Consider the following 9,089-nt stretch of genomic DNA (forward strand, 5'->3'; position numbering starts at 1 on the left):
AGAGTTTATGGTACTTCAAGCACATGGCTTTGGTCCACAGTAACAAAAACTGATAGATCCACTAGAATTTTCAGACCAGTATCCCATATACAAGCCAGGAATTCTTTCAGTAAGTCAAGCCTTAGTAGTAGGAAATGTACATAGTCAAATATTACTCCAAGAGAGATTATATCTCGATGTTAGTTTGGCACTTTTTATTAGCCTTAATTGGCAAAATATGCTATTGAAATTTCTTGCTGTTATATTAGTTTTAAAAACCAAGAAGCAAGGATAGCATTTTGTTATAAAGCTTTGTAATTTCTAGAAATCATTAACATTCAGTGTGCAAATGAGGTCTTTATCCTTGGAATATCCTTCCCAGTGCCCAGAAGTTGTTAGTCATATTAATCAAGGAGTTAGCAAAGCATGTAGCCATTTTCACCCTGGTCTTTAACCTTGTCAAGAGATAAATCACTGGCGTTAACAAATGATAGAGATACCACAAGCTGTTAGCAATGTTCTAACATCCTATAAGATCAATGAAGCAAATGAAATTTCCAACTGTCTCAAATATCAAGTTTGATAATGTCATTGTCCGGACAGAGCAGATGCATTTCATAAACTCATGAAATGAAACAGTAAGAATTACTAATTCAGGGAATAAAAGATGAAATTGTGTCTTTCTAAAAAACCTTTTTCCCCAGTAAATATTGAGTTTAGATAAAGAAACTTAGTGATAAGGTTGTTTTCAGCTTTGCAGTCTCACTAATATTAGATCCTATCAGTAAAGGTACAATACGCCCATTTTTAGAGGTAAATATTCAGCATGAGGGCTTGCCATTGAAATAGGCTGAAATTGATTAGAGGCCAGTGTCTTGTCTTTGGTTCATGTAAACCTAGAAAACTTCTGTAACAACTTGTGTGTGTGTGTGTGTGTGTGTGTGTGTGTGTGTGTGTGTGTGTGTGCGCGTGTAGAGCAAGCCACACAGCTATGCAGCAACACATATTCACCCATGCATAGGAAAATTTGTCTTGTAAGTTCAATAAATATAATTAAAGAAACAGAGGTAGAACTTAAAATGTTAAGAATACCTAATTCTACTATCATTTTATAGATAAGGAATTAGTGACAAATTAGGGCTTGTTAAAATTCTCAGAGTTACTCATCAGGTTAAATATTAAGGTGTTGACATTTTAAAATTACTTTTGGGGGAGGGGATGTTCATGACAGAGTTTCTCTGTGTAGCCTTGGCTGTCCTGGAACTCGCTCTGGAGACCACGCTGCCCGTGAACTCAGAGATCCACCTGTCTCTGCCTCCCAAGTGCTGGGATTAAAGGCGTGTGCCACCACTGCCCATTTTAAAATTACTTTTATTCTATGTGTTGGTTTGTTTTGTCTCTCTGTGTGTGCACCATGTGCATGCTTGGTTCACTCAGGAGTCAGAAGAGGACATCGGATCCTGGAATTCTCTGAGGCTGAAGTTATAGATGCTTGCGATTCACCATATTGGTGCTATGAATTAAACCTGGGCCCTCTGGAAGAGCAGCCAGTGCTCTTAATCACTGAGCCATCTCTCCAAAACCTTAAGATATGATTTTGGTGACATCAAGAGAGGCAGAGGGACTGAAGAGTATTAGTAATAATTATTCTCGCACATTTCGATCTAGAGTTGCTTCTTAAACCCTTGGTGGCCGAGGACCTAGCCACACTTTCTTGTTGGGTGTCTCATCAAACCCCAACCAAACAAAAGCAAAACAAGCAAACGAAGGAAGCCTTTTGCTGAGGAAGCAGATCCAGAGGAATGCTCAGGAAAGCATTTTCCCATACTCTCCAGGAGAGGGCATGCTTCTATCATTTTTGCTGTCTAAATTAATTATTTAAAGGGGTTTTTGGTTTTGCTTTGTTTTTGACAATAGCTTTTTCTAGAAAGGGGTATTTCTTTAAGTTAAGATTTGAACTGTGTCATGAATCAAATGATTTGACTTCATGAGGTTTAATAGAATTTGATAATCCGCATGAAATCCCCTATAAGATCCTCAAAGTCTATGTAGGATGCACTATTCCTCCCAAATTAACAAGGATTCTACTCAAACCCCATTGGTAAGATGACCCTGGGATTTTGAGGCTTTTGTTCTTCCTTAATTGTGCTTTATCACCTATTCTGCACTTCTCATTCTATTAGCTATTGTGCTTATGATCTATGTTAAAAATGTCCTTTGGTAGATCTCGAAACTGCTAAGAAAAAAAAATACCAAAGCACAGGTGTAGTTGGATTTTTCTTTGGTCTACAAACTCACAAATAATGACACAGAGACTTATTTTTTTCCATTTGTTATTTGAATTAGAAACAAGATTGTTTTATATGTCAATCCCAGTCCCATCTTCCTCCCCTCCTCCCCTGCCCCCCACCAACTAATACCCTACCTATCACATAACCTTTCTGCTCCCCAGGGTGGGTGAGGCCTCCCATAGGGGGTCTTCAGGGTCTGTCATATCCTTTGGGGTAGGGCCTAGGTCCACCCCCCGTGTGTCTTGGCTCAGGGAGTATCCTTCTATGTGAAATGGGCTCCCAAAGTCCACACCTATGCTAAGTACTGATCTACTACAGGAGGCCCATGGATTTCTGAGGTCTCCTCACTGACACCCACATTCCTGGGGTCTGGATCAGTCCGGTGCTGGTTTCCCAGCTATCAGTCTGGGGGCCAAGAGCTCCCGGTTGTTCAGGTCAGCTGTTTCTGTGGGTTTCACCAGCCTGGTGTGGACCCCTTTGCTCATCACTCCTCCTTCTCTGCAACTGGATTCCAGTTCAGTTCAGTGTTTAGCTGTGAGTGTCTGTTTATACTTCCATCAGCTGCTGGATGAAGGCTATAGGACTGTATATAAGTTAGTCATCAATCTCATTATCATGAGAGGGCATTTAAAGTAGCCTCTCCTCTGTTGCTTAGATTGTTAGTTGGCCTCATCTTTGTAGCTCTGCAGACATTTCCCTAGTGCCTGATTCCCCCTTAAACCTATAATGTCTCCCTCTATTATGGTATCTCTTATCCTGTTTTCTTTTATTCTTCCCCGACTCAACCTTTCTGCACCCTCATGTTCTCCTCACCCCTCCACTTCTACCCTTCTCATTCTCCTAGCTCTCTCTCTCCTCCCTCCATGTTCCCAATTTGCTAAGGGGATATTATCCTGTTCACTTTCTATGGGGGGGCATGTATGTCTCTCTTAGAGTCCTCCTTGTTACCTAGCTCAGAGACTTAGTATTAACTATGAGAGCTTTCCCTATAGCTTAGGCTTGTTATTAACTAGCTCTTATAACGGAAATTAACCCATTTCTATTATTCTACATTTTATCATGTGGCTTTTTACATTTCTTTCATTCTGTATTTCTGATTCTTTCCTTGTCTTCTTTGCATATCTCTGCTTCTTGATTATCTTCTGTTACTCTCTCTTCACCGGAGGTCCCACCTATACCTCCTGCCTAGCTATTGGATCTTCAGCTCTTTATTAAACAATCAGAAGTCACCTTGGCAAAGACACGTCTTCACAGTATAAACTAATATTCTGAAACATGTAGGAAACAAAAAAGAAAGCATTCTAATACTATCACAGGAAAGAAAACCCTCTGCATAGCATAGGAAACCAGAGAGTGATTACATAAGCCACAGAATGGAAGAAAACATTTTGTAAGCTATCCATTCAATAGAGAGTTACCATATAGAGTGTATAAAAAAACTCAAGGAGCTAATAAACAATATGTCTCATCTCTTAGTTTGCTTCTTTTTGACTGTGATAAAACATTTTTATTAATTTTATTTAAACTAAAATTGATCTTATTTTACATACCAATCCCAGTTCCCTCTTCCTCCCATCCTCCTACCCCAATCCACCCACATCCACTCCTCAGAGAGGGTGAGGACCGACATGGGGGATCATCAAAGTCTGTCACATCATTTGAGGCAGGACCAAGGCCCTCCCCCTGTATCTAGGCTGAGAGAGTATCCCTCCATAGGGAATGGGCTCCAAAAAGCCCGTTTGTGCACTAGGGATTAAGACTGGTTCCAGTGCCAGAGGCTCCATAGACTATCCAAGCTGCCCAGCTGACAACCATGTTCAGGGTGCCTGGTTCTGTCATATGCAGGTTCCCAAGCTGTCAGTCTGGAGTCCATGATCTCCCCCTTGTTCAGGTCAGCTGTTTCTGTGGGTTACCCCAGCATAGTCTTGACCCCTTTGCTCATCACTCCTCCCTGTCTAAAACTGGGAGTTTGGCTCAGTGTTTAGCTGTGGGTGTCTGCTTCTGCTTCATCAGCTACTGGATGAAGGCTCTAGGATGGCATTTAAGGTAGTCATCAATCTCATTATCAGAGAAGGGCATTTAAGGTAGCCTCTCCACTATTGCTTAGATTCTTAGTTGGGTTCATCCTTTTGGATCCCTGGACATTTCCCTAGTGCCAGGTTTCTCATTAAGCTCGTAATGGCTCCCTCTATCAAGGTATCTCTTTCCTTACTCTCCTTCTCTCTCCTTCCCACAAGTCAACCTTCCTGATCACTCATGTTCTCCTCCTGCTTCCCCTTGGCCCAGGGCTGACTAAGCCCACAGTGAGCTGGGCATTCCCACATTCATCATCAATCAAGAAAATATCCCCAAAGGCTTGACCATAGACAAATCTAGTTGGAGCATTTTCTCAGTTGAGGTTTCTTCTCATTTGACTCAACTGACATCAAGTTGACATAAAAACTATCCAAAACAATGGGCATTAATTCCAGAGAGGAAGATCTTTTGTCTAGGCCAAGGCAGATTTCCTTTATCTCTACATATATGGCTGCCACACATCTATTTTCTCCATCACTCCTGCCAAGGAATTTGATGTTGAAATTCACTGAGACTTTTTAACTGATTAGAATTAAATTCTAAATAAAGTTTTAGCGATCACTAGCTAAATTTGTACCACTTTGGAAATATTTTCTTTGAGTGAAACCAAACAGAATTTTCTGTTGTAAAGTGAGAAATCATTTGAAACTTTTCATACAGCTTATTTCGATCATTTGCCCCTCCCTCGACTCTTTGCAGATCTTCCCTACTCACCAAAAAATTAAATTGAAAAATTAATTTTTGGTATAATACAATATGTAATTTAAGAATATAGAAATTCATATATAAATAATATTATAGTAGGGTGGCACAGCCATATCTGATAGAAATGACAAAAGTCATAAAGCCAGCACAGCTGCTTGCCAAAGATCCAACAAATAGCTGTTCTGCCATTTTTGTTTTTGATCTCCATATGTTGCATGCTTGGAGGCTTTTAATATTTGTACAATTTGGAGATGTTGGATTGATGGAAACTTCATATGAATCATTTGTGCCCTCTCCCAGGAGTATGGCTTCTAAGCTCCCCCCCACCCAAAGTCCTGAGCATGCCTTCCTTATGCCTTGAAGTTTGTGAGACACATAAAGAAGCCATAAGTCTCTTTATGAGGCTATGAAATATTCTTTTATTCTTTCTTCCTTTCGTTCTTTCTTTCTTTTCTTTTCTTTCAAAACAGGGTTTCTGTGTAGCTTTGGAGCCTGTCCTGGAACTCACTCTGTAAACCAGGCTGGCCTCGAACTCACAGAAATCAGCCTGTGTCTGCCTCCTGAGTTCTGGGATTAAAGGCATGTGTCACCACCTCCCAGCTGAGCTATTCTTAAAAATCTGCCCCTGTACTTATTCAAGAATAACATAATCAAAACAAAGTAACAAATGTTAAAAAGTCAATAAGGTTCAGTGGGCTAGCCTCTTCCCACTATACACTCAGGAGATTATATGACACATTCAGCAACAAAGTTAGATTAGCTAAATACAGCCTACATAGAGCCTTCTATTGATGGGCAAAGAATGGAGTGGAAGATGGAAGGATGATAAAAGTATGAGGTGTCAGGACCTCTCTTTTTTAGAAAAGTGACTAAGGAACAAAAGATTGGCGAGATTAGACATATAAGTATGTTCTATAAAGATATAAAATATAAACATTTTATTATGCCAAAATTTGAGGAATAACTGTAACAGATTTGGCCTGGGCGTTTTTCATGGGCACTGTGACCATTAAAAGTTAATAACACACTGCTCAGAACATGACCTTCTGCCTCAGCTGGCTTGGAGATTTTCTTTCTATATAGTGTCCTTGAAGCTGCAAAAACTGGCAGCCTGAGAACAGGTTGTTATATGCCTCTAGATTCGGAAAAATTAGGTTATCAGGTTGAATAAAAATGATTGTAAAAGATAACTGTTTATCAATGATGACAAAACTTGAGGGAAATGATTGTAAAAGAGAAATGTTTACCAATGATGACTAAGTGATGTGCAAGAGGAAGTTAAACATGTATCTGACAACAAAATGATATGATCTTTGGAACACATGAATCTATGCCTGCTCACCGAATTCTGTATAAATAAAGATGTAGTCTGGTTGCTAATCAGTCAGGCTGTAAGATTCTCTTGACTATCATGCCTGGCCCATCCTTCCTTAGATTACTCCTTACCTACTCTTTGGGACCTGGCCACTGTCAGGGCTGGCTCTCAGCAGTAGGGCACATTTTAGAACACTTAATGTCAGCATATGCATGGGCAGCCGTATGTTCCTGTGTGCACAGTGTGATAACAAGCCCATCACATTCCTGTAATCTTAGTGTCATAGGTCTATAGCCATAGAATGCTCAATGAAAATCTATGTTTGTATGTACATGGGATGAAAGGATAGCCCTCTACTGCACTAAAAGATCTCTGCCTTTGGATATGAATTCACCTAGCTAGTACCTACACAAATAAGGCTCCTTCCTAGCAAAAAGCCTTCATTGTCTTTTGCCTTTCTAAAAGAATTCTGCAACAATATGAAATATATTTTGAACATTTTTCCTGGGTTAGGTGTGACAACAATTTAAGTGTTGACATGACTGAGGACAAGCACCAGGGAGGTGAGGAGGGAGGCAGATTTCTATTCTTCTGTTATAGGTCTCCAGTTAAACAGGTACTTTATTTTCCAAGCTCCCCTGTATATGATTATGCCAAGAGCGTAGAGTTCACGTTCCTCAGACTAAGTTGTTCTTAAATCACTTATAAATTTTTCAAAATTAACTTGCTGAAGATACCTACAGGCTATTATAATCACAAGCTAGGGTTGACTGTGATAAGAATTTGGGAACTGTATAGTTGTCTTATTTTATGAAAAACATAAGTTAATGTGTTAAGAAACTAAGTGAAGGCCCTGGTGCACATACCCCATTCTAGAAAATCACACATACAAGATAAAAATTAAGTCTTTTAAAGAGAAATTAAGTAAAGATAAATGAAGGATGAACTATTGTAATTAGTGAATATCTTTTTAAAAAATTGAAGCAGGTCAATTTTGCTCTTGTAATAAGCTACTGGAGTGACAAAGTAGGCTAAGACTTAAAGGTAAGCAGCGTGGGTGCCTCAAGAGTCAACTAATGACGCATCCTTGTGTTCTCTACGAGCATTTATTCTTTTTAAAAATCGTTTTTTTATTTTTCAGGTTATAATATATATCACCCTTCCATTTCCCCTCCAAACCCTCCCATGTATCTCTCCTTGCTATCTTTCAAATTCATGAATTCTATTTTTCATTAATCATTGTTAGACAAATATTATATAATTTCTAAATACATAAATGTACCATGCTGTCAGTATACTATTACTTGTATTCAAGACCATTTGATATTGGATAACAAATCTGAAAGTCCTTTCCTGGTAAAACTATTCTTTCTCTCTCTCTCTCTCTCTCTCTCTCTCTCTCTCTCTCTCTCTGTATTTCTTTTTTCTTTTCGACACAGGGTTTCTCTGTGTAGCTTTGGAGCCTATCCTGGCACTCACTCTGGAGACCAGGCTGGCCTTGAACTCACAGAGATCCGCCTGCCTCTGCCTCCCGAGTGCTGGGATTAAAGGTGTGCACCACCAACGCCCAGCCTCTCTCTGCATTTCTTAGTTGCCTCAAGTTCTTCCTGTGGGGTTGAGGCTTCCCAAGCTTTGCCCCTAGTTCACTTTACTATGACTATTGTCCTCCTTCAGCTTATATTTAGGTAGTTAATGTTGGCAAGCTAGTATTAAAATTGAATTTTGATGAATAATGGACTGTTAATTCAGCTGGAAGAACAAAAACCTAGGCCCCTTCTCTGCCCCATGGTCTGGTTCTTTTACCACATATCGTCTATGACTTGAAAATTTAAATAAATTTTAGTTTCTATGTTTGTAAAATATGACTTTATCCCTCTGTTGTGGGGTATCCACCAGAGAAAGCATCTCAGACACAGGTCCGAGCTAATAGAAAGTCTTTATTAGCTGGCCAGTGATAACACAGTGGGTGTTGGGGAATCCCAGTGTAGTCCTGAGTCTTCTTCAGGGTTAGATTTTAAGTATGTTTACTACAGTTATCAAGAAATATTAGCCAAAAGGGAAGCCACGGAAACCAAAAACCGAGGTTAGTACATTTAATAGATCTTACCAGAATTATGGACTTTGATGGACTAGGCCTTTATTTTCATTTTGGCAAGTGGTGCTCTCTATGTGCTTAATTTTACAGCCTGAATGGCACTTCAATCATCGGGTCAGCCATGCTAAGGTCTGTGGGCCCAGTAAAGTCTGGGGCACCTCTCTCCATTGCCTTTTGTGGACACATTTACTCAAAAGAAAAACAAACACTATTCTAGAAATTTGTAACTTTCTTGGTATTTCACTGTTAAGATTAATGTAAGAGAGACTTTTGAACAGCATGAAATTAAAGAACAATGTGTTCTTTTTTTGGTTTTTCTAGACAGGGTTCCTCTGTGTAGCTTTGGAGCCTATCCAGGCACTCGCTCTGGAGACCAGGCTGGCCTCGAACTCACAGAGATCTGCCTGCCCCTGCCTCCAGAGTGCTGGGATTAAGGGCGTGCGCCACCAACGCTCGGCAATAATGTGTTCTTTTTCCTAACTAAATAGTTATTTGTGAGCTATTAGTCTTATTTGGGGGAGTGGGACTAAAAGCTTTGGATAGTTTCTTGATTTTTAGATGAAGCCAAGACCTAGAGATTAATTTGAATCTGAAAAGAAGGATAGCAGCCTGAAGGTTCCACACAGGA

This window comes from Cricetulus griseus, chromosome X (assembly GCF_003668045.3).
Source record: "Cricetulus griseus strain 17A/GY chromosome X, alternate assembly CriGri-PICRH-1.0, whole genome shotgun sequence".
NCBI classification, from domain to species: Eukaryota; Metazoa; Chordata; class Mammalia; order Rodentia; family Cricetidae; genus Cricetulus; species Cricetulus griseus.